The sequence below is a fragment of the Ornithorhynchus anatinus genome, chromosome 3, assembly GCF_004115215.2.
Source record: "Ornithorhynchus anatinus isolate Pmale09 chromosome 3, mOrnAna1.pri.v4, whole genome shotgun sequence".
Classification (NCBI taxonomy): domain Eukaryota; kingdom Metazoa; phylum Chordata; class Mammalia; order Monotremata; family Ornithorhynchidae; genus Ornithorhynchus; species Ornithorhynchus anatinus.
In genome coordinates this window covers 78,017,856-78,044,470 of record NC_041730.1, presented here as the reverse complement: position 1 = coordinate 78,044,470, position 26,615 = coordinate 78,017,856, and the positions used below count along the sequence as shown (strand labels likewise).

Sequence of the window (26,615 nt, the reverse complement as noted above, 5' to 3'; positions counted from 1 at the left end):
GCACAGGGACTGTGTCCAACCCAATTTGCTTGTATCCACCCCAGCGCTTAGTACAGTGCCTGCCACATAGTAAGCACTTAAATACCATAATAATAATTATTATTTCTAAGTACTGGGGTAGGCACAAGGCTATCAGTTTGGAGACAGTCCTTGTCCTTCAGAGGGTTCACATTTTATACTCCCCGTTTTATAGATGAGGTCCCAAAGTACAGAGAAGTTAAGTGAATTTACCAAGGTCACACAGCAGACAAGTGGTAGGGCTGGGTTTAGACCCCAGGTCGTCTGACTCCCAGTTCCATGCTCTTTCCACTTGGCCATACTGTTTTCTCCATTAGATTTGGCACTCTGGACCGAACAAGCAGCTTGGCAGCCAGGACAGGCTGACCTTCCTCAGTAGTCTTGCTCCTTAATAATAATAACAACAAAAATAACTTTGATATTTGTTAAGCATTTACTATGTGCTGAGTACTGTACTAAGCACTGAGGTAGATACAAGCAAATGGGATTAAACACAGGCACTGTCCCACATGGGACTCACAGGTTCAATCCCCATTTTACAGATGAAGTAACTGAGGTACAGTGACTTGCCCAAGGTCACACAGCAGACAAGTGGTGGACCTGGGATTAGAACCCATGGCCTTCTGACTCCCAGACCCATGCTCTACCCACTAAACCATCACCGTCTGTCATCAGGCATACACTCAAGCCATTGCATGGATCTTTCCACTCCTCCCTCCTCTTTGACTAGCCAGCCCCTTCCCACTGCTTGCTGGAAAACTTCCTGATTAAATCCACTGAGCATGTTTGTGAGTCTCAACCTTTTGGATAGACCTGTAATTCCAGGGTATTTGTGTGGCTGTCTGTGCTTCTAGTACTTGTGAAATTATCTAATTCTATCCTCATATTCTCTGTGTTCTTTCCCCTCTCCCTTATTAAAAGTTTCCCCGTGACAGGGACCAAGTCTTCCTTCACCCTCAATTTCTCGATGCAACAAGTTCAAGGCTTTACTCACAGTGGATGTGTGTGTGATACTCTGCTCTCAGTAGGTATATGTGGTGCTCTGCTCTCAGTAGGGGAGTGTAGTGCTCTGATCAGTTGGTCTGTGTGGAACTCTGCTCCCAGAAAGAATGTACAGTGCTCTGCACAGTGTGTACAGTGCTTTGCTCAAGGTCAGAGTTTGTAGTACTCCTTTAGGTGTATGTGCTCTGCTCTCAGTAGGTAAGTGCTTAGCACAGTGTTCTGCACACAGTAAGCTCTCAATAAATACAAATGAATGAATGAATAGGTGTGTACAGTGCTCACAATAGGTGCATGCAGTGCTCTGTTCACAGTAGGTATATGCTTTACTCTACTCTCAGGGTGTATGTGTGGAGCTCTCCTCAGTCGGTTTGTGTGGTACTCTGCTCATAGTCGGCATGTACATTGCTCTGCTCATTCAGTGTGTGCAGTGCTCTGCTCCCTATAGGTGCTCCCAAAAGGTTCTAGATGATGATAACGATGACAAACGAGTCAAACATATATGAAAAGCAGACATCTCCATTCTGCTTCCTTGCATGTGGTCTTAAATTTGTGGTATTTCATATTAAATCTGTACCAAATCAAGTTTCAGTAAACCTGAAGCCATCCTCTGTCTTCCCATGGCAGCTGGACTGACTCAGAAACAAGCCAGCCAGCATGGCTTCTGAAGGGGGCTAATGAGCGCCCTCCCACCCTGAGCTGGCTGGGTGGCCCGGCTAGAATTTTGCTGGCAGCAAGGGCCCAGTTTCACTCCAGCTCAGGGGCTTGGTTTGCTCTATGGGAAGGCTCCTACACAGCCAACCAATTCCAATCCACCCCTTCGGACAGCTCCAATTCCCTCCCAGTCCTTGGCTCCGGTTAATGCCTATCCATCGCTTCGGAAAGCTTCTGTTCAGCAGCGGGAGAACTCGCCCAGCCAAATGGAGAGACAGTGGGGAGAAGAGGAGCTATAAAGAGAGGTAGGAGGAGAAGTGGGGAGGGAGGCACTAAAGGAAAAGGATAGAGGAAAAGAAAGGAAAAGGTCTGTCCATGAAGCTCAGAAAGGTTCAGTGACATGCCCAAGGTGACAAAGAAGGTTAGTGGCAGAAGTCCATCCATGAAGCACAGAGAGGTTAGGTAACTAACCTGAGGTCACAAAGCAGATCTGTGAAAAGGCAGGACCAGCACCTCAGGTCTCCTGACTCCAGCCTGGTGGTCTTTCCCAAAACAACTTTTGCTGCTGCTATAGGTTCTAATGAAGAGATCGTTAACTGTTTTTGGCCTTTTCAGCCAGGCTTACACACATGAAGAAAAGTTCTCTCCTAATAGTGTTATCTCCAAACCCAAAGGTCAGCTGTACAAATAGCACTGCTGCCTTGGGAAGAGAATGCTGGTTTCACCCATTTTCCTAAATCAACAGGAAGTAGGCCTAGGCTGCAACAGCAACTGAAGTTCCGTTGGGTCAGTGGCACCAGCTCTACATTCTGAGATGATCCTGAGCGTCTCCACCCTGAAACCCACCTGGGTCAGATCCAGCTGATTGACTGGACCAACGAGCAGGGTAGAAGTAGATGGGAGGCTCTTCCCCAAGGGCCTGTGAGCTCAATTAGACAGAGGACCGTCTGGGAGCAGTCTGGGCCAGAGAAATAGTAGCATCCTTCTCTGCTATAAGGGGGCACAATGGGGAACCACCACTGCCCCTCATTCTCTAGCAACAGGTGAGTGGAGTAGTTGTGGCTGCCCAACTCACCTCAAAAACTTGTTCACCCTCCCACTGCCAATCCTACAGAGCCCATGACCACCACATCTCCCGCATGGAATCAGTCCCTGTGCCCGGGTGGTGAGTAGGTAATAGGGTGGTGATTTGTCTAGTTTAGTTCTGGACAGCCCAGTTTTCAGCTGGTCTGTCCACAGTCTCGATGGCTTCTGTCCATGCCTCAGCAACGAAGCCAGAATTCCTGTGGACCTGGGAAGGGATTCCATGACTCTGGAGCTATGTGGAAGGATCAGGAATCCCTTCTGGAGAAATGTTCTAGAAGGGAAGGGAGTTGATTTCCTGCAGAAGTAAAATTCATCTCACTGAAGCAGATTAAAGATGGCTGCAGGAGGCTCCTGTCTGCTCTGCTCCCTAGGAATCTGCTTTCCCATCCAGGGACAGCAGAATCTCATCATGGTTCCATGTGTTTAAAGCTGAGTATATTTAAGTCTCTGCAGAAAATATTCCTCAAACCCCTCCAAACTTGGCCAAAGGATGTGTTAGGAAAGACAAGGAACTGGGCAAATTAAAGGTGGGAGATTGGAGACAAGGATTTAGCAAATATCACAATATAATATCCTAAACTGATTAATTCTCTGGTATGAGGCAGTTGTAGTGAGCCAGCCTTACTGGATTCCGTATTTCTGGCACTGATCTTGCTCTAATTCAAGACACATAAAATTTTGTCGAACACACAGGGAGCTGTCCAAATCTATTGTCCATGCCAAATAGGCCTCAGCAGACTTATTCTGTGTGTGTGTGTGCGCGCACGTGTGCCTGCTCGGGTGGATGTGTGTATGTGACAGAGAGAGAAAGAGAGATACAGAAGCGCAGGACAGTTTGAAGATGTGAACATGAGACAAAGAATATGAGGAAAATTTCATAAGGGGTCACTCAGTAGTGGTAGAAACACTAGTAGTTATTGTAGTAGGATTGATATTTATTGAGCATCCACTGGGGGCAATGGGATGTTCTACATGCTTGGAAAAGGATAATAGAAGCAAAGGACACATTTCTTGTCTATGAGGAGCTTATCCTCAAACAGGAAAGGCTGGAATATGTACAGATAAAGTTATAAGAATGTATAATTATAACTATAATTAGAGAAGCAGCATGACTCAGTGGCAAGAGCCCGGGCTTGGGAGTCAGAGGTCATGGGTTCTAATCCTGGATCTGCCGCTTGCCAGCTGTGTGACTTTGGGCAAGGCACTTCACTTCTCTGTGCCTCAGTTCCCTCATCTGTAAAATGGGGATTAAAACTGTGAGCTCCACGTGGGACAACCTGATCACCATGTATTCCCCAGCGCTTAGAACAGTACTTTGCACATAGCTAAACAAATACCACCATTATTATTATTATTATTATTATTATTGTTATAATTGAGTGCAAATTGAATATACCTATTCTCCTCCCTAGACGCATCTCCCCCTTTAGAGTGTAAACTCATTATAGACTGTAAGCCCGTCAATGGACAGGGACTGTCTCTATCTGTTGCCGATTTGTACACTCCAAGCGCTTAGTACAGTGCTCTGCACATAGTAAGTGCTCAATAAATACTATTGAATGAATGAATTATAGGCAGGGAATGTGACTGATAATTCTGTTTTATTGTACCCTCCCAAGAGCTTAGTACAGTGCTCTGTATTTATTGAGCACTTACTGGGTGCAGAGCACTGTATAAGCACTTATCTATACAAATTTTGTGGATGGATATAAATAAATCCATAAGTAATAGAGGTGGCTGTTTGGTTGTTACAGTGTGGGGTCTGGGAATTAATCAGGGAAGGCTGATGGAAGGAGGTGGGATTCTAGTAGAGATAGCTATGGTCTTTCCCATCTGGGAGCGGGGAGGGGGAAAGGAGAAAATGAGTGGAGTTCCAGACTTGGGAAACAACAGGAGTAAGTGTCTGGAGGCAGAAGAGTCAAGCACCAAGTAGAGTTAGAAGACTGACTTGGCAGAAATGAAGAGAGTGATCTGTGGAATAGCAGATGAAGTTAATAGGGATCCTCACACTCTCCATCCACAGGCCTATTCTCTAAAATACTTCGGAAATGAATCGAGGCTCTGGTCCTCTCCTCCCTAAAATGACTGCCTTTCAGGGTCAACCCCAGATACCATTAGTACACCCATCTATCAGAAAGACTGCCTGAAGTGTCTTACTGAGGAAATCAACACAAGACAGAGTGTCTGCAGTCTCTTCACCCATGAAAGATTGAGAACTGCATGGACACAGCCCTGTCCTGTGGATGCACACCTGGCCCAGGTCAGGGGGCTCACTGAAACAAGTCATTCTTGCATGTAAGAACACATGTGTAAGATCAACAGTCAAATGGCTGAACTGTTTCACACAGGGCTTGCTGCCCTTTTATAGAGTCTGGAGGCAGTCTTTGCCTCCATCAATCATTCAGGATCTGCGTTCATAAAGATTTGTCAAAAGAATCGGTCCATGGCTCCATCATCGAAACACTGACTGTCTATTGTGTGCTTCGGGAATATATAGAGGAAGAAAAAGACAGAGTATCTGCTGTCAAGGAGCTTATAGTCTAATGGGAGACAAAGCGGTATAAAGCGATGAATTTACAAGAGCTTAAAAAGCCTGAGAATAGGTCATAAAAAACAAGTACAAGCGAATAAATACAGCCTTAGGAGATCACTAAGCAGAGTTCCCAGGAGTTCCCAGCTGGCTTGTGAGGTGAGGATGGTAACTGAGAAGGTGAGGGATCAATCAGGGAAGGCCTCCTGAAGGAGGTGCTTAAAAAAAACAACTATTATGTTAGGAAGGCTCTGAAAGTGGGGAGGATTGAGATCTGGTGAAGCTGGAAGGGAAGACAGTCTATGTGTTCCCTAGATCTCATAACAGGGGTGTTTCTTTGCAAAATACCCCTTGGGTGGAGGTGTCCCATTCCAGGAACCAGGAAGGAGAAGGAAAAAGACATCAGAGGAAGGAAGGAGTCATCCTCCGACGCATCTTGGCTGAGCAACAGGCTGTCCATGACTAAAGCCCCTACCTTTCTCTCATATGAAAGAAAGCTACACTTAGCAGTTTTCTAATCACTTCACACCCCTGCTTGATATTCAGCTCCCCAAAGGATCTTCTTTAAACCCATTCTAATGTTGTATATCTAGCAGGTACTCAAGAAAAGCTTGGTGAATAATCCCATTCTTACTCCCATAGCAAATATTTCATGGTTAATAAAATCTGGGGTAAAAGTGTCACTGTACTCCAGAATAGGGGGCTGAAAATCAAGAGAGCGTAGTCCTAGCTCTACCGCTAAACTGCCGTGTTACCTTGGGTGAGTCATTTAACCCCTCTAGACCTCCATTTCCTCACCTGTAAAATGGGAATAATCCTATCTTTATCCTCTATCTCGTAGAGGATAGAGTCTCTCCTATACAAGTCTATCCTCCAGATTCACTGTGGGCAGAGAATGTATCTGTTATCTTGTACTCTCCCAAGTGCTTAGACCAGTGCTCTGCACACAGTAAGCATTTAATAAATATTATTGGCTAACTGACTTATATCTGCTGTTCCCTCTCCCATGGGACAGTTCTAAGGGGCAAGTAGGATCATTTGAAATAAAGCCTAGAGGGAGCCAGTAGTTGATCTGGGTTTTCAGGAGTAGGAACCATGGTGTGGCATCAGGAAAGGTGCCTTAGGACCACTGGAGCGAGTCTCAGGCCGGTGAACAGCAGCCCAGTAGAGGTGCAGGCCTCAGGAAAGAACGTTAAGGATGGAAGTGATATGAATCGGTCTCATGCCGAGATGGCTGGTCACATACGGTGACTTTCCCCCAGGGCGTCCACCCTGGCTAGCTCTTCCTTCTGAGCGGGCCTGGGCTCTGATCATTTTTCAGAAATAATAGTAATTGTGGTATCTGTTAAGGGCTTATTATATTCTAAGCACTGTTCTAAGTCCTGGGGTAGATTCAAGCTAAGCGGGTTGGACACAGTCCCTGCCCCACATAGGGCTCTATTTTACAGATGAGGGAACTGAGGCACAGAGAAGTAAATAACTTGCTCAAGGTCACACAGCAAACAAGTGTTGGAGCTGGGATTAGGACCCGGGTCCTTCTGACTCCCAGGGCCATGCTCTATCCACTAGGCAATGACAGAAGAGAGAACCATTATGGTTAAGGCCCTGCCTCAACCTTGATCAGCTCCATCATGGCAAATTCATTGAAGAAAGCGCAGGGCAGTCCATGCCCCTTGATACACCCATCTTCATGTCCAGCTCCCTCCCAGGGGGCTCACCCCCTGACAAACAGATGTCTGCCGATGGTCGCCGTCCCGAGCCTGACTGCTGGATGATTGCCCAAGTCCAGCAGCTTGCTCCAAGCTTCTTCACTCACCTATTTGGGAAACACCACCAGCCTCCACCATCCCTCTGAGCCTACTTTGACTTCAGTTCCTCTAAGCTTCCTTCCCCGGCCTCCCTCTGATGTTGAATAGATTTATAGTTGAGGGCCTAGAGGTATTTGCTGCAGAAGCAGGCACACAAAGATATGCAGCCTTGTGCCCTCAGATTGAATGCAACTCCAGCTAGTGGCCTTACAAGGTTTTGGTTAAAGGGTGGCTGGTCGAGAGAGTGGGAATTGCTCGGTGCAACCCTCCTCCACAATTGGAGACACACCGCAAGTACAGATTCCACTGGCAGTGAGATTCTCCCATCCTGTCCTAAACAAAAGCCATACACAAGCAAGTAACCCAGCATACTAGCTACTGAGGACCTCATTCAGTAACCCTCTGGTGTCTGAGCAGCCCAATTTAGAAACACACTACTTATGACAGTAAGGGAGACAGTAGTAGTGAGGGTTTTTATTGAGCACCTATTGAATGTAGGACAATGGACTAAGCAGTTGAAGTACAACAGAAGCACAAGACATGTTCCCTGCCCACAAGAAACATTCACTCTAATAGAGAATAAAAGATATTCTAATTTGGTCTGCTTCATTGACTCAACACTGATTCACCTGTGTCCTTGGTGGAATTTAGCCTTGAACTACTTCAACAAATGAAAATCCATTGCACCTGGACAAAATAAGAAAATCTACTCACACCCATGTTATGGAACAGATTGTCTGCCAAGCACCTGCATCTATCTTCACATACATGAAGGATGACTCATGAAGGATGACTAGGAATATGGATAATCAATGTCATTTGCTGAGCACTTGTCTGCTGTGTGACCTTGAGCAAGTCACTTAACTTCTCTGTGCCTCAATTTCCTCATCTGCAAAAATGGGGATTAAAAAATGTGAGCCCCATGTGGGACAATCTGAAAGTATCCTGTATCTACCCCAGCACTTAGAACAATGCTCTGCACATAGTAAGCACTTAAATGCCACAGTTATTAATTATTACTTACTGTGTGCAGAGCACTGCACTGGGTGCTCTGGAGAGGACAGTGCAATAGATTTGGTAGGCTTGATCCTTACCAATAAGTTCCAGATGGGCAATTTTAATACATTTTTATGATAGCAACTCTCAGTCACATATGTTCAACTTGAGTCATGGAGAATGGAAGATTCTTTCTGCATCCACATGAGACAAGCAGTGTATCCCAGTGGAAAGAAAATGGGCCTGGGAATCAGGGAGCTAAGCCTCTAGACTGTGAGCCCATTGTGGGCAGGAAGGTATCTGTTGTTATATTGTACTCTCCCAAGGGGTTAATAGAGAAGAATAACGGAGAATCAGTGTGGCTTAGTGGAAAGAGTCTGGGCTTGGGAGTCGGGGGTCCTGGGTTCAAATCCCGGCTCCACTTCTCTGCTGTGTGGCCTTGGGCAAGTCACTTCACTTCTCTAGCCCTCAGTTACCTCATCTGCAAAAATGGGGATTAAAAAATGTGAGCCTCATGTGGGACAATCTGATTATCCTATACCTACCCCAGCACTTAGAACAGTGTTCTGCTCATAGTAAGCACTTAACAAAACAAATACCATTGTTATTACAGTGCTTTGCACGTAGTAAGTACTCAATAAATACAGTTGAATGAATAATCTGGGCTCTACTACATTCCTATTGTGTGACCTTGGCAAGTCAATTAACTTCCCTGTGTCTCAGTTTCCTCATCTGAAAAATGGGGCTGAAATACCTAATTTCCCTCCTTCTTAGCCTGAAAGCTTCATATTGGATGGGAATGGTGTCTGACTTGATTATCTCGTATTCATTCAATAGTATTTATTGAGCACTTAGTATGTGCAGAGCACTGTACTAAGCACTTGGAATGTACAATTCGGCAACAGATAAGAGACAATCCCTGCCCATTGACGGACTTACAGTCCCATATCCCAGTGCTTAGTACAGAGCTAAGCACCTAGTAAAAGTCTAATAAATATGACAATGTTTATTGTTGCACCCTATAACAGGGTGGGGAGGAGGGTAGGGTATTTCTTGTATGAAGTGTTTTAAATAGTAGACCTAAAAAGACAAATGAAAATCCTAGGGGCCAGAGAACTGATGTGCAAAGAGAGAGGAGAACTCGCAGACAACATTGGTTCAAAGAGACACTCACTCAGTTTGATACTTTCAGGGCTTAGTTTGTGTTAAAGTGAGTGTCAGTAGGAGGATGTAGGTGCTTGGAGAAGTAGAAGAAGAGAAGACTGCAGGGCTGAACATATCCTTTCTACCCTGGTACTGATCGGCAGAGACTTAATGGGAAGGAACTAAACTTGGCGTTTCACTGGCAGTAGACCTGAAATTGGAAAAATCACTTTTCCAGCAAAGCCAGAATAAGTAACCTGAATTAAGCCATCAAATGGGACTAAATGCCTGGAACTGGAAGAGTCTAGCAAAAACTTGAGATTCATCGATTTGCTTTGGGAAATGGAAATACTAATTATTTATAGGATTGTGAACCTTTGTCCCGACATGCAATTTCCTTCCTTACAGGCTATATAATGATATTAATAAAGATGGACCCCACAAATAGAGAGCACTCATCTAAAACTCAACACAAAGCTTGGAGTCGTTAATTCAGATTTATACTTCCTGCACTATTTCCTCCAGAATTATAAGATTATGAGATAGAGTATTCCTGTCACACACACTCAGGGAAGTAGTTTGCAAGTAAATACTTCCCTAAACCTCTTTGTGATGAAAGAGAGAAAAAGTTCTTTAAGATATATGGTGGGGGCTTTTTGGGGTAGTAGGAGGAGGAGGCATCCCCTCTCAGGGTCGCATCTGGAGAGTTTCCAGTACTCTACCAGTCTTGACTATGGGAGGGAGAGTCAAGCAGAGGCATACCCATTCTATTCCTAGCTTGGCCAGTGGCTAGCGAGTGGAAGGAAATCTGTAACATGTCAAAAATCAAACATGCTGGGCAGCAGCGGCACGGGAGAGAGTCGAGGATGGAGATTCAAGATGACTGTGGGGAAGGAGGCAGTGGTAAACCACGTCCGTATTTTGACCAAGAAAACTCTACCAAGAAAAATGCACTACCAGAACGATTGCAGATGGAGGTAGGGCGTGCTGGGAGAGATGTACTCATGGTGTCGCTCTGGGTCGGAGATGACTTGACAGCACAAGGCAAGACAAGTAGGAGGAGGAGGAAAGGAAGAGGAGGAGGAGAAAGAGAAGAGGGAAGAAGAGGAGGGAGAGGAATAATAGTCATAGTAGTAGCCATAGTCATAGTGCTAATTGCTGTTTTGTTTATTTATTAAGAACCTACTGAGTGCAATTCATTTTACTAAGTGCTTGGGAAGAGAAAACAGTAAAAGGCAACAAATTCCTGGCCCATAAGGAATTTACATTCTATCGAGGAGATAGACAAAGAAATATTTGCAAACGTGGAAATCAGAGTAAATCATTTGAATGTTGAGAAGCAATGTTATCTAGTGGAAAGAGCACAGGTGAAAGTCAGAGGACTTGGGTTCCAATCCCAGTTCTGCCAATTGCTGGCTGTGTGACTTTGGGTAAGCCACTTATCATCTCTGTGCCTCAGTTTCTTCCGCTGTAAAATGGGGATTGCAAACCCGTTCTCCCTCCTAATTAGACTGCAAAACGCTTTTAGTACAGGGACCGAGTGCAACCTGATTAATTGTATCTACCCCAGCACTTTAAACAGAGCTTGACACTATTTGAGAAGTGCTTGAGAAGCAGTGTTCCCAGTGGATAGAGCATGGGCCTGGGAGTAAGACCGACCTGTGTTCTAATCCAGGTTCTGATCGGTTTGGTTTTGTTTATGGTATTTGTTAAGCATTGCTCTAAGTACTGGGTTAGATACAAAATAATGAAGTTCGACACAGTCCATATCCCACATGGGCCTCACAGTCTTCATTCCCATTTAACAGATAAGAAAACTGAGTCACAGAGAAGTGAAGTGCCCCTCCCTCCTTCTGACCCTTCTTTAACCCTCCCATCTTTCCCAGCAGTATCTCTGGAGGGGATCTCCTGTCTTCTTTCAAAATCCATCCGCTCACCTGCACAACTGATCGTATTGCTTCGCATCTTATCTAAATATTTGCCCCCTCCCTTCCTCCCTCCTTAACTGCCACCTACAACTGTTTACTTTCCAATGGCTTCTTCCCTCCCTGCTTTCAAACATGCCCGTGTCTCCCCTATCCTAAAAAAACCCCTCCCTTGACCCCAAGGCTCCCTCCAGTTATCACCCCATCTCCCTCTTACCATTGTTCTCCAAACTCCTTGAGAGAGTTGTCTACACCATTGTCTCAAGTTCCTCTCCTCCAATTCTGTCCTTGACTTCCTCCAATCTGGTTTCCATCCCCTTCAGTCCACAGAAACTGTCCTCTTAAAGGTCACCAATGATCCCCTTCTGGCCAGATCCAATGACCTCTACTCCATTTTAGTTCTCCCTCAACTTCTCAGCTGTCTTTGACACTGTTGACCACCCCCTTCTCCTTGAAAGATTACCCAACCTCGGCTTCACTGATATTATCCTTTCCTTTCTTGGTTTTCCTCCTATCTTTCTGGCCACTCGTTCTCAGTTTCTTTCATGGGCTCCTCCTCTGCCTCCCACCTCCTTACCATGCGTGTCCCTCAAGGTTCAGTTCTGGGTCCCCTTCTATTCTCTATATACACCCACTCCCTTGGAGAACTCATTTGCACCCCCGGGAAGCAGCGTGGCTTAGTGGAAAAAGCACGGGCTTGGAAGTCGGAAGATGTGGGTTTTAATTCCAGCTCCACTACTTGTCTGCTGTGTGACCTTGGGCAAACCACTTAACTTCTGTGTGCCTCAGTTCCCTCATCTGTAAAATGAGGATTAAGACTGTAAACCCCACGTGGGACAACCTAATTACCTTGTATCTACCCCAGCGCTTAGAACAGTGCTTGGCACACAGTAAGTGATTAACAAATATTATTATTATGGCTTCAAATATCATCTCTGATATTTGATACCCAAATCTACATCTCCAGCCCTCAACCTTCTCCCTCTCTGCAGTCTCACATTTCCTCCTGCCTTCAAGACATCTCTACTTGGATGCCCTCCCATCACCTCAAATTTAATGTCTAAAACAAATCTTCTCTCTTCCCACCCAAACCCTGTACTCCCCCTGACTTTCCCATCACTGTAGATGGCACCACCATCTGTCCTGTTTCACAAGTCCACAATATTGACATTATCTTTGACTCCTGTTGGTCATTCAACCCACATATTCAGTCCATCATTAAATCCTGTTGGTTCAACCTTCATGCCGTTAAAATCCATCCTTCTCTCTCCATTCAAGCTGCTGCCAAGTTAGTCCAATCACTTATACTACCCCGCCTTGTGTACTGTATCTGTCTCCTTGCTGACCTCCCTGCCTCCTGTCTGTCCCCACTCCAGTGTACATACTTCACTCTGCTCCCCAGATCATTTTTCTAAAAAAATGTCTAGGCCATGTTTCCCCACTCCTCAAGAATATCCAATGGTTGACCATCCACCTCCACATCAAACAAAAACTCCTCACCATTGGCTTTTAATCACTCAATCACCTCACCTCTCCTACCTCACCTCATTATTGTCCTACTACAACCCAGCCCTCACACTTTGCTCCTCTGATTCTAACCTTCTCGCTGTACCTCGATCTCATCTATCTCTCTGCCAAACCCTCACCCACATCATCCCTCTGCCTTGGGGCATCCTCCATCTTAATAACCAATAGACAATTACTCTCTGCCCCTCCAAAGTCTTACTGAAAGTACATCTCCTTAAAGAGGCCTTCCCTGACCAAGACCATTTTTCCTTTTCTTTCATTCCTTTCTGCGTCACCCTTTCTCCCTTTATTCATCCCCCAACCCAGCCCCACAGCACCATAATTTATGTTACATAGCCATATGTTATATATGCTACATAGCTGTAATTTATGTATTTATATTAATGTCTGTCTCCCCCCCTCTATAATAAGCTCAGTGTGGGCAGGGAATATGTCTGCTATATTGTTTTATTGTACTCTCCCAAGTGCTTAGTACAGTGCTCTGCACATAGTAAGTACTCAATAAATACAACTGATTGAGTGATGGCCAGGCACTGTACTAAGTGCTGGTTGATTGCCCGGCACTGTACTAAGCGCTGGGGTAGATAATCAGGTTAGATAAAGTCCATATTCCCACATAGGGGTCACCATCTTGGTCCCCATTTTACAGATGAGGTAACTAAGGCACAGAGAAGTTAAGTGACTTCCCCAAGGTCACCCAGCTGGCATTGGGTGGAGCTGTGATTGGAACCCAGGTTCTCTGACTTCCAGGCCCATAATCTTTTTAGACTGTAAGACTCTAGACTGTAAGCTAATCTCTCTAGACTGTAAACTTATTGTGGACAGGGAATGTGCCTGTTTATTGTTATACTGCACTCTTCCAAGTGCTTAGTACAGTGCTCTGCACATAGTAAATGCTGAAAAAATGCAGTTGAATTAATGAATCTTTCCAATATGCCATGCTGTTTCTCTGAACCTGAACCTGCCTCTGGAGCAGCAGGTCATGCTGAATTCAACATTTGTAATGCTCTGGACACAATATATATTTGGGACAAAATATATGACAACGCTATGAATCAATAGCAATAGAGAAACAGCATTATCTACTGGATAGAGCACAGGCCTGGGAGTCTATTCTTTCATTACTTTAACTGGTGAACGTTTGGTGATTTGTTTCTGCTTATAAACTCTTCAAGTCAAAGGAGTGTGTCTTTTATTTCTAGTTTGTGTTCTCAAGAGTTCAGCACAGCACTCTGCACAACAATAGTAATTCAGGAACTGATTCTAGAGAGGAGAAAAAGGAGAAGGATGAACCAGCTCCCAGAGGGAACAAGGAGTGTCTATTATCCTTGGAGAGCATGCTGGGTAACATTGAGGACATACATCCTGCTGATGTTAGGAATGATTTGTCCTTTTACCATTGAGGATCCTCTCTAGAAATGAGGGAAACTGACTTTGTTGTTCCTTCCAAATCAGCCTTCAGAAGGATTGTGGAGTCCCCAGAACACAACCTGATAAAGGACATACCAGTGGCCCAAAGACAAACCAGAGTGTGCTTCTACAGTTTAGCTGTCATCATTTTTTATGGTATTCATTAAAGTGCTTACTATGTGCCAGTTGCTGACCTAAGCGCTTGGGTGGATACAAGCTAATCAAGTTGGACACAGTCTATACCCCACCTGGGGCTCATGACTTAATCCCCATTTTACAGATGAAGGAACTGAGACCCAGAGAAGCTAAGTGACTTGCCCAAGGTCACACAACAGAAAAGTGTTGGAACCAGGATTAGAAACCAGGTCCTTCGGAATCCCAGGCCTGTGCCCTATCCACTAAGCCATGCTGTTTCTCTATTCTTTGAATAAGGCCAGTGGAAGAAGTTTTGGATCCTATCCCAAGAGGATCATGGGACTAGGAATTCAAAGACCCAGGCTGGAAAAAAGCTCCCATCCACTCATCCAGATAGAGCAACCTTTTATGCTGATGACTATATTTTCCATTCATTCTGCGAGCTGGGTGAACAGCAGGTAATAAAAAGAGAGCTGGGACTTTATCCATTCTGCCCTTCAAGGTTTCTGGACACCAAGTCGACCACCATTAATTTCCACCGGTTTTCTCAGAGCTGTGTTTTGCAAGCCTGGCATGAAATGGGTCACTCTCAGAGGCACCTGTGGTGCTATAATAAGGCTGGGACAGCCTAAACACTGCTTTCCAGTGCAGTTAGAGTCAGACAAGCAATTAAATAACAGTACCATTACAGCATTCCCTTTTGTTCTAACTAGCTGCCACGTCCATATTTTTCCTCTGTTTTCGGTCAAGAGTTGATTTTTAAAACTGCTAATGCTTCAAATTCATCTTGAAATCAGAGCATCCAGCTGTGTTCCATCTGCCTCTCACATCTTTTCTAACATGGAGATGGCAGCAACTGCTGCTTGGCAGAGACTGACTGGTGAGAAGGAAAGGGGCCCGTGGGAGGGAGGTGGGGATAGAGGGAGGCAGGAAGCAGTGGCAGAGAAATCAGTTTCCCCTGCCTGAGTCTGCTGCTAATAACCTGAAACATGAATTGGCTATCAAACTACAGCAAATTGACTCAGAGACCCAAGAGGAAGTGCACTGAGCTTGACTCTGCCTTCCTATTTGTCCCTTTCCCTGCCACCTGGGGACAAGAAGTCAGGAACTTGAGGAGATGGCCTTTTTATCAGGTGGAGGAACCACTGGGGCTCTGAAGCAGCAACTCACAACATGGCTCCGGTAAACTGAGAGAATTATTACCCCTCTCAGATGGGAGGGAGGGGGTCTGGCCTCCTGAGCAATTGTGGATGGGGGTGGTGTTTGATGTGGGAGGTCAGTCAATCAATCATTTTTAGTGAGCATTTACTGTGTGCAGAGCACAATACTAAGCACTTGGGAGAGTGCAATACAACAGTAAAACAGACACTTTGCTTGTCCACAGTGAGCTTACAATTTTGAGCTTAGAGAGAAGCAGCCTGGCTCAGTGGAAAGAGCCCAGGCTTGGAAGTCAGAGGTCATGGGTTTGAATTCCGACTCTGCCACTTGACAGCTGTGTGACTGTGGGCAAGTCACTTCACTTCTCTCTGCCTCAGTACCTCACCTGTAAAATGGGAATTAAGACTGTGAGCCTCACGTAGGACAACCTGATGACCCTTTATCTCCCCCAGCGCTTAGAACAGTGCTCTGCACATAGTAAGCGCTTAACAAATACCAACATTATTATTGAGGGAGAGACAGACATTAACATAAATAAATAAATTATAGATATATACATCAGTGTTGTGGGGCTGGGCTGGAGGTAGGAATGAAGAATATAGGGAGAAAGAGTGATGCAGAAAGGAGTGGAAGAAAAGGAAAAGAGGGTTTAAAAATAATAATGGTATTTGTTAAGCACTTACTATGTGCCAAGCCCTGTTCTAAATGCTGTAATCAGGTAATCAGGTTGTCCCACCTAGGCCTCATGGTTTTAATCCCCATTTTATAGATGAGGGAACTGAGGCCCAGAGAAGTGAAGTGACTTGCCCAAAGTCACACAGCTGACAAGTGGCGGAGCCAAGATTAGAGCCCATGACTTCTGACTCCATAGCCCTTGCCCTTTCCACTAAGCCACGCTGGTTTAGTCAAGGAAGGAGTCTTGGAAGAGATGTGCCTTCAACAAGGCTTTGGAGGTGGGGAAAGTAATATCTGTCGGTTATGAAGAGGGAGGGCATTCCAGTTCCCCTTCTACCTCACCCCACTAATCTACTACAGCCCAGCCCACACACTTGGCTCCTCTAATGCCAACCTAAGTACTGTATCTCGATCTCTTCTATTTCACCATCAACCCCTTGCCCACAACCTGCCTCTGACCTGGAATTTCTTTCCAATTCATATCTGGCAGATGATCACTCTTCCCACCTTCAAAGCCTTAGTAAAAGCATATCTCCTCCAAGAGGCCTTCCCTGCCTAAATCCTCCTTTCCTTTTCATCCACTCTCTTCTGCATTACCCTTGCACTAGGATTTGCACCCTTTATTCATTCAATTGTATTTATTGAGTGCTTACTGTATGCAGAGCACTGTACTAAGCGCTTGAGAGAGTACAATACAACAATAAACAGACCAGTTTGGGAGGAAGACAGCAACACTTTATTCACCCTTCCTTAGTCCCACAACACTTATGAGCATATCTGGAATTTATATTGTTTGTCTCCCTTTCTAAACTAAAATCTCACTGTGGGAAGGAAACATGTCTATGAATTCTGTTATATTATACTCCCCCAAATGCTTAGTTCAGTGCTCTGCACACAGTAATCACTCAATAAATACAATTGATTGATTGAGACCTGGGTTTTAGTCCCAGTTCTGTCACTTTTTTCTGGTGGCCTTGGGCAACTTACCTAACTTCTCTATGTCTCACTTTCCTCATCTGTGACATGGAGGTTAAATATCAATTCTCTTTTTCCTCATAGACTGTGAATCCCATATGAAATAGGAACCCTGTCCAATCTGATTATCCTATAGCTAACCCAATGCTTAAGACAGTCTTTGGCAGTTAGTAGGTGCTTAACAGTACCCCAGTTATTACTGTGATGGAAAGAATGCTGGCCTGGATTCTAATCTGCCCTCATCAGCCTCTCCACTCCTCTTGGGTTCCTTACAGTAACAAAACAAAATAACCTAGTGGAAAGAGCATAGGTCTGGGAGTCACAGGACTTTGGTTCTAACCCCAGACTTACCACTTGTCTTCTGTGTGACTTTGGACTGTGTGACCTCGTGAATAAATCATTTGAAAGCTAAGAAGAAGCAGTGTGTCCTAGTGGATGGACCAGAGGCATGAGAATCAGAGGACCTGAATTCTGATCCCAGCTTTGCCAATTTCTTGCTCTGTCACCTTGGGCAAGTCACTTAGCTTCTCTGTGCTTCAGTTTCCTTATCTGTAAAATGAGGAATCAGTACCTATTCTCCCTCCTCCTTAGACTGTGAGCTCTGGGTGGGACAGGGACAGTATCTGACCTGATTAATTTATGTCTAGTCCAACAATAAGTGCTTAGTAAATTTTACTACTATCATTATTAGCACCCCTTAGCCAAGCCATCAGTCGGCTGGTTAGCACTTATATAATAATAATAATGATAATAATGACATTTGTTAAGCGCTTACTATGTGCAAAGCACTGTTCTAAGTGCTGGACCACTGTTCTCAGCAGTGGTGTAAATATGTGTTCAATTGTCCATTCAATATTTCTTCAGCTATCTCATCCTGTCATCAGAATGACCACCTGTTATATTTTGGCTCTTCTTCCAGCTCCCCTCATCTGTAAATGCATTTTGTCTGTCTTCCCATTAGGTTGCAAGCTCCGCAAGAACAGGGAACATACGCTTTGTTTCTGCTGGTGCTCTCCCGAGCATTTAGTACAGTGCTCTACATACTCATTCGGTACTCAAAAAATTCGGCAGCTTGGTTGACTGAGAATCCAGGATTCTTTCCTCACATCTCTTGCCCACAGGACAGAGAAGCAGAGGGAAAGTTCACCAAGTGTAGAAGGGAATGAAGCATGGGAACGTCAGGGGTGTGTGTACATGGGAGAAGGGCTTCCTCTCCACCCGCTGCCTGCCTGCTGCCTGGGGTCATGATGGGTCTATTAGCTGGTGAGATAGCTCTCAGAAAGCTGAAAATTCACACCCCAGGGGCACATAATGGCCGGGGATAGAAGAAGAGGGCACCAACGGGGATGTTAAACACAGGGAACATTAAAGGGAAACGGTATTGAGCCGAGCATAATAGGAAAGAGATGAGCCCAGCTTATCCTGCTTTTTCAGGATGATTCTTGGAGAAGCTCTCCTACCCGCATCCCCTGCAATAAAATAATGATTTTCTTCTTTAGAAAACACATCGAAAACCTGAAATGAAAAATCTGTCAAGCATGCAGCTGTACTAGGAGGGTGTGAATGGCAGAGCAGTGAAAGAGGTGGCATATTGAGAGAGACAGGCAATTTCTATGGTCCTGAAGTTTAATTTTTGCTTTAAGCTGCATTCTCTTAAAGGGAATTTGAAAAGAAAATAGCGAGAAATCAAATATAACATTCCAGAGAAGGTCATTTTTCATAAACATCATCGTGGAGCAGTGTTGCCTAATGGGTAGAACACAGGCCAGGGAGTCAGAAGGACCTGGATGCTAATTCCAGCTCTGCCACTTGTCTGCTGTGTGACCTTGGGCAAGTCACTTCATTTCTCGGTGTCTCAGGTCCCTTATCTATAAAATGGGAATAAAGACTGTGCGCCCTGTGTGGGAAGGGGACTATATCCAACCTGATTAACTTATATCCACCCAGCGATTGGAACAATGCCTGTCGTATAGTAAGCACTTAAAAAATATAATTCAAAAAGTGCTGACACAGAGGTTTAGACTTGCTTTGGTTTAGCAGCGCTTTTCTAGAAAGCCCAGCACCACAACCATCGCACAAGAGCCCCAGGGATCAGTGCATGGGGTTTGTTTCTTCCAAAGAACCGCTACAGAGACTCTTCCCTCAGGCTTTCCCAGTGAGCACCTCCCAAAAAGCCAACGGCCCAGGTAGGTCCACCATCGCCCAGAAGCCTCTCTTTTTTTCTGAAACAAGGCCTCTCCCAGAAGGTTAGAGCACTCTGCAACTCCTCCTTAAAAATTGGCGTGCTGCCCTGCCTCAGCCACCCAACCAAGGTCCCTTGAAAACTCATGTAATTGCCAAGCTGATGAAGCCATCACTTCTGAGCAAAAGCTGCTGATTACTCACTACACAGAGAGTTTTGTGCCCATTTCAATAGAGAGTATTTCTCTGCCTTTAAAAGGCAAATGTCGAGGCAAAATGTCATCTCTAATGGAACTGTAGGCTCTTCATTTGTTTCCCTGTACCATTGTGTCAGGAAAAGACAAACGGACTCTATTAGGCTCTCCCCGACCTGGCCCTGCCCCCACAGTGCTGGAGACATGGAATCCACTGTTAAAGGTGGAAGTGAGTAGGCTGTCCTTCCCTCATCGTGGCAGAGAATTTCTAATAATTATAACAATTGTGGTATTTAAGTGCTCAATATGTGCCAAGCACAGCACTAAGTGCTGGGTTAGACACAAAGCAATCAGATAGGACACAGTTCCTGTCCTATATGGAACTTTACAGTCTACAAAAGATAGAGAACAGATATTGAATCCTCATTTTTACTGCTGAAAAAGCATAGAGATTTAAGTGACTTGCCCAAGTTCACTTAGCAGGCAAGTGTCAGAGTGGAGATTAGAACCCAGATCCTCTAACTCCCAGGTCTGCAATTTCCAGTAGGGCATGATGTCTCTCTGCTTTTCCATTTGCACAATCCTTACTGTTCCCCTTATAGGTAGGTCGGGCCTACATAATCTTGACCCTTCACACAGTTTAACTGAGACAGAGAAAAGTTAAGTGATTAGTCCTTGAAGTCCACACATGGTGATATCAGGATCAGAAATGATTAGACTGTAAGCCCGTCAAATGGCAGGGACTGTCTCTATCTGTTGCCGACTTGTTCATTCCAAGCGCTTAGTACAGTGCTCTGCACATAGTAAGCGCTCAATAAATACTATTGAATGAATGACTGGTGGGGGCTGGGGGGAGGCGGGGCTGACGAACCACGAGCCCGGAGAGTAGTTCCTCTCAAACATACCTACAGGGAACCTTATTGATATGACTTTTCTCTATGTTCAAATATTCTCCAGCCATGACACTAGTTCAGGGGAACATATGCTCTGAAATGGTCTAAACCTCTGTAGAAATGTTCTTTTTCTTCAATGCAGTTGGCACTGAAGCCACAAGCCCTTTTTTCCCCCCAGAGGCAGGCATAGTGGCATCAGATGGTCATTTAGACCTGGGAAGACTTGGAAGGTCGACATTAGTAATTTTTTAAATTGTAAATGCAATCCATACTAGCCATTATTTGGAAGAGGGGGGAACTGTCCAAAAGAAGGTAGAAACTGTGCCTGTCTCACTACAAGCTGTTTTGTCTTGTCAGAGATCTAGTATTGCTTAACCATAATAATAATAATAATGGTTCTTTTTAAGCACTTATTACATGCCAAGCACTGTATTAAGCCCTGGGGTAGATACAAGATAATCAGGTTCCAAATGGAGCTCACTTTCTAAGTAGGAGGGAGAACAGATATTGATCTCCATTTTGCAGATGAGTGAACTGAGACACAGAGAAATGAAGTGACTTTCACACAGATGGGTAGAGGAGAGATTAGAACCCGTGCCCTCTGGCTCCCAGACCTACGCTCTTTCCGCTAGGCCATGCTGCTTTGTTCTGATCTATTGATTCCATCCTTGATCAGGTCGCAGGTCACACACCATTAGACCTGTTCTTCTTATAAGATAACGATTGTTTCATCATCATAGAGAGTCTTGCTATTTCATGATGTGATGATTATTTCTTAGAACATGTCTTTTTTTCCTGGTGCTTTCAGCTCACCCATCACAACCCACTGCTGAGCTAATCAGTCGATCCTATATATTGAATGCCTGCTGTGTGCAGACCACTATATTAGGTGCTTGGGAGAGTGTAATAGAGAGAGAAGACATAATCCCAGCCCACAAGGACTTTACAGTTTAATGGATTTAATTTGGATGCAAGTCCTTGGACAGCATTACACAGATTGTAGATGCTTCATAAATGTTAACGATGGTGATAATGAGCATGCAAGTCTCTGTTATAGTATGGTTTGCTTTAGTATGGCAGACATTGCGGTTCAACTGTGTCCATATAGTACCAGCATTTAGAACCAGACTAATGGAGGAGCTCATGGAACTGAGTCAATCAATAGTATTCATTGAGGACTAATAATAATAATAATAGTAATTGTGATATTTGTTAAGCGCCTACTATTTGTCAGTGCTGGGGTGGTTACAAGCAAATTGGGTTGGACACAATACCTGTCCCATGTGGGTCTCACAGTCTCAATCTATGTGCACTTGGGAGAGTACAGTGCAAGAGTTGGTAGACCCATTTCCTGCCCACAGTAAGCTTAAAGTCTAGAAACTAAAGACAAGGGCCTTGGGTTTAGTCAGGAGGGTGCTCAGCTACCCTTTTCAGAGACACCCTTCCAATCACAATCCTTTTTGGTCCTACCAACTTAGAGACTGTTTGAGACATTATCAAAATGGCACCCAAAATAGACTTCCTGAAATGGCCACAACATAAGCCCTGTCAGAAGGGGTAAGGCAGTGAAGGCACCGGCTCACAGTCCCTGCTTCCCAATGCCACCACCCTATTCCCTCTAATGTGCTATGGCCATTTGATCATTTTCTCTGCCGCGTAAAAGAGGGGAGGGCTGATGGATAAGAATAGGGGGAGGTTGGCTGGCTCATGTGGGCTGCATGCTTGGAACTCAGCTCCCATCCCCAGGGGTGGTCCAGGGCCGGTCGTGTCTCTGCCCTCACTACCTCTCCACAACCTCCCCTTCGAGCAGAGCCATGGGGAAGTAGCCCAAGGTAGGCAGGGCAGACTGTCTGCCTGAGCCCTAGTTGCCAATAGGAGATGACATCCTGTAAGTGGAGCCTCCCGACTAAAGTGTGAGGCCTCCTGCAGTCTTACTTCCACTCCCTCCACTCCATGGTAATGGCCTTCTCTATTTGCTTCTTGCCAAATCTGACGGCTCTACTCCTTCCTAATCATCATCGGCCTCTCGGATGCACTCAGAGCTGGAAAGATTACCTAACGTTGGATTCACTGACACTGTCCTCTCCTCGTTCTCCTGCTATCTCTCTGGCTACTTAGTCTCTTTAGCCAGCTCCTCCTCTGCCTCTCACCCTCTAACTGTGGGAGCCCTTCAAAGCTCAGTTCAGGGTCTCCTATTCTTCATTTATACCAAATCCCTTTGAAAACACATTTGGTCCCAGCTTTCTGGGTCTCCTATTCTTCATTTACACCAAATCCCTTTGAAAACTCATTTGGTCCCAGCTTTTCAACTGCCATCTCTATGTAGTTGATTCCCAATCCACCTCTCCAGCCATGACCTCTTTCCTTCTCAAAGTCTCTTGTTTCCTCCTGCCTTCAGGACATCTCTACTCAGATGTCCTGCCAACACCGCAAACTTAACATGTCCAAAACAGATCTCCTCATCTTCCCCACCAACCACTGCCCTCACCCAGATGTTCCTATAACTGTAAACACACTGTCATCCCTATCTAACAAGGCAGTAACCTTGGCATTATCCTCAGCTCATCACTCTCATTCAACGCGTCACCAGATTCTGTCAGTTTTACCTTCACATCTTGAAAATCCATGCTTTTCTCCCCCACAAATTGCTGCTATACTGAACCAGGCTCTTATATTCAGCCTTGACTATTGCATCAGCTTATTTGCCGCCCATCCCAGTCTTCTGTCTCTCCCCCTTCCTGTCCATGCTTCACTTTGCTGTCTGGATCATTTTTCTAAAAATCTACTCAGTCCATGTCTCCCCACTCCTCAAGATCCTCCACTGTTTACCATTCACGTCTGTGTCAAACAGGAACTTCTTACCATAGGTTTTTAAGGCACTCAATCAGCTCACCTCCACCTACCTTACCTGGCTGATCTACTACAACCCAGCCTGCACACTTCACTCCTCTAATGCAGTCCCATCTGGGGAATGTCTCATCCGATTTAATATCTGAAAAGGGCTTCTATCCTTCCACTGAACTGTGCTTAGTTTAGAAATTCAACAAGTTCTCCCGGCCATGGTCTCTATTTTTCTCTGTCACTCTTGCTGTAAAACAGCCTGTGGGATTTTCAGGGAGAAGCAGAGAGAGATGGATTCCTGAGCCTCCTTTTGCAGGGAAGTTTGACTAACCAGGAAAGGTCCCAGGGCCTCTGTCACCAACCAGCCTGCCCTCCATAGGCTCCTCTGGAAATTCTCCAGCCTCTTCTGCCATCTCCAGTCAAAGTTAATCTCCTCGACATGTTAGCTTTTGGAGACAGACTACCATTTCTCAGTCACGTGACCTTTTGTTCACCAGATCACCAGGGAATTTACAACTGGCTCCGGAAAGGACAATGAATCAAAGGTGCGAGAGCTCCCAATGTGCCGGCAGGTCGATGGAATGCAGGTTTCTTACTAACATTTTATTGCTTGGCTCAGCTTACACTCCTCTCAGTCACCTCATCCCCTCCTCTGCCCACCCCTATCCCCTTATCTCTGAGTCAGACAGAGCTTCAAATCTCTCCCCAGAATCCTGAAAGTGGAGCAAGAATCCCCCAGAGCCCATCCTCTGGCAGGGCCCCAGGCTACGTGACCAGAGCCTCATTTTCCCCCCAGATGGCACGGCCTGAGCTGTCTCAGAGCTCCAGAGCCACGTCCATTGCATCTAAATCTGATGCACAGTGTCCAGGGATGCTGATTGAGCTCAGAACCGAACTAAACCGGTCCTCTTCCCCGGTGATTCATCATTCATTGCATAACATACTGCCGGCTCCCCTGCCCTCAAGATAGCTAGCTGTCAACATCTCTTTAATTAAGAAAAACGCTCTGGCTGCTGTGGGCTCTCCTCCATGCACACCTAAAGGAGAGGAGCAGCAGCAGCCCGGGAAGGGGGTTTGTTTTCTGCTTCAGTTTTCTGCCAGCCCCCTCCCCCAGCCCCACCCAGAGACGATGGGATGATGGCAACAGCAGCTGGGATGGAGTTTCACCTGTCTGCCTCTCCTGCTGCAGAGGAGCCCACTGGTCTCCCAAGAAGGTTTGCTTTCAGATTGAATCTGGCGGGATCGATCGCAGACTAAACCTGCTTGCATTGCCCAGAACTCCCTCGAGCTCAGTTAATTGTCTCGGTGTCTATCTGTTTCTCTATTCTCCCCCCTCTGTCTCTGTTCATTTCCACGGAGCTTACTTCCTGCCTCTACTTGTGGTTCACTCCTGCCCCATGATGGAGCCGCTGACCATGCTGGAGCATAGACCATGACGGAGCAGCCAGAGACCTTCCCACTACTCAGGAGCAGTGGAGGTCAATTCATTAATTGATTGGTTGATTGATTAATCAATTATCTGATTAATTATGGCACTCCTTAAGCAATTACTATGTGGTATTTGCTAAGTGCTTACTATGAGCTAGGCTCTATTCTGAGCGCTGGGGTAGATACAACATGAGGACAGTTTGTACACAGTCCCTGGCCCAAATGGGGCTCACAGTTTATGTATGAGGGAGTAGGGTTAAATCCTCATTTTACAGAGGAGGAAACTGAGGCATAAAGAAATGTTTCATCCAAGGTCACACAGCAGACATCTGGCAGAACCATCCAGCGCTCTTTCCACTAAGCCATGATGCTTCTGGAAAGGCTCCAGAAAGGGGCACTCTAAAGGCTGGGGACTGACTGTGCTGGAGCAATTTAAGATTAAGGCCTTGATCCCACCAGTGAGAGAGCAATTCCACCCCGACCAGGACGGCTCTCCAGACCTCACTGGGACACACAGCTCAGGCTGAGGATAGGAACAACAAATCTGTCCTGGACTTTCTCCATCAGCAAGGGAGAGAGCAGGGTGGGTGGTGAGGTCCTGCCTATAGACTTGAATATTCTCCCTACTCATGTCCAGCAGACAATTGGACATGACCCTCTCCCCTTTCAAAGCCTTACTGAAGGCACATGTCCTCCAAGAGGCATTTGCTCACTAAACGTTCCTTTACTCTTCCCCCACATCCGTCTATGTCATCCTGACTTCCTCCCTTTATTAATACCCCACTCCCAGCCCCACTGCACTCATGTATATATCTATGATTTATTTCTTCCTGTTAATGTCTGTCACTCCCTCTAGATGGTAAGCTTGTTGTGGGGAGGGAATATGTCTGTTTATTGTCATATTGCACTCTCCCAAACACTTAGTACGGTGCTCTGCATACAGTAAGTCCAAATGAATGAAGGAATGAAAACATCCAGACTACTGACATTGCAGGGGACAGGGGAAAGCCTGAGGATAATTCCCCTGGTTCCCCCCCACACAGTCCAGAAGCCCATACATACATGTACAACTCCTTTAATATGTTCAAGAGATGTCTGAACCCTGTGGTCTGCCCTCAGGGGCCCAGGAGGGTTTGCACCTCAAGCAGAGAAGCCCCCAGTGTCCACCTTCTAGCACTGCTTGCCCCCAGATCTCAGGACATCCTCTTGAAATGCCCTCTACCCTGATCTCTACTTCCTGGAGTTCCAACTCTGCTCTCCATCTCCCCATATCGAGGTGACTCTGTGACTCTGGTTTTCTGTAGACCCCTTACTTGAGAGAACCCCTTTGCTTAAAAATTAATAATTCATAATAATGACAGTATTTATGAAGTGCTTACTATGTTTCAAACATTGCACTAAGCAGATACAAGATAATCAGGTTAGACACAAGATAATCAGGTTGGACATAGTCCCACATGGAGTTTACAGTCTAAGAAAGAGGGAGTAAGATTTAATCTCCATTTTACAGAGGAGGAAACTGAGGCTCAGAAAAGTTAAATGATTTGCCCAAAGTCAGAGTAGACAAATTGTGGAGTTAGGATTAGAACTCAAGGCCTCTGCTCCACAAGGCCCAAACTTTCTTTTTTTTGTTTTTTTGGTATTTATTAAGTTTATTACATTCCAAGCACTGTATTAAGCACTGGGGTAGATACAAGCTAATCAGTTTGGACAGATTCCCTTGTCCCACATGGGATTCACAGTCTTATTCCTCATTTTACAGATTGTTACTGAAGCATAGAGAAGTTAAGTGACTTACCCAAGGTCGTCCAGCAGATAAGTGGTGGAGCTGGGATTACAATCCAGAGTTCGGCACCCAGACCTAAACAAGTCTTCCAGATGCTCCTTCCACTTCTGGTGATCAAGCCACCTGAGGGCTAGAGAGATTTTATTGAACATTGCCAGGGTAGCTTATTAATCAATTATTATATTTGAGTGTTACTGGCTGCAGAGCACAAAACTAAGTGCTTGGGTGAGTAAAATACAGTTAGTAGAAATGA

General features: G+C 45.3%; 1 non-coding gene across 1 annotated transcript; it reads left to right on the top strand.

Moving 5' to 3' along the window:
• Window positions 1–9,915: 9,915 nt before the first annotated feature.
• Window positions 9,916–10,053, top strand: LOC114810560. Its single transcript, XR_003758256.1, has one exon. It is a non-coding gene; the product is annotated as a small nucleolar RNA SNORA7 (small nucleolar RNA).
• The last annotated feature ends 16,562 nt before the right edge of the window (window positions 10,054–26,615 follow it).